Raw genomic sequence first — 306 nt, 5'->3', positions numbered from 1 at the left:
TCACCTCAGCCTCCCAAAGGCGCGGGATTACAGGCTGAGCCACCAAGCCCGGCTTGTAGTCATTATTATAACTATAAGATACAATTTACCTGCAAAGCTTCTTAGTGTTGTTCTCTTTTTGCCTTGAACCCTTCAAACATGCTTAGAACTGTGAAACAAATGGGCACAACCTCATGAGGGGTTTTAAGAGTCCTCTGCATTTCTTCCCTTTCACAATTCTCTGCTTCCCAATCTTTTAAACATATCCTACATTTATCCCCTCTACCCCTGCCCAGCCAACCCCGCAACAATTCAAAGCCACTCTAA

This window comes from Carlito syrichta, unplaced genomic scaffold (genome assembly GCF_000164805.1).
Source record: "Carlito syrichta isolate Samal-C Ts95f unplaced genomic scaffold, Tarsius_syrichta-2.0.1 Scaffold302054, whole genome shotgun sequence".
Classification (NCBI taxonomy): Eukaryota; Metazoa; Chordata; class Mammalia; order Primates; family Tarsiidae; genus Carlito; species Carlito syrichta.
Note: the sequence above shows the minus strand (reverse complement) of the source record.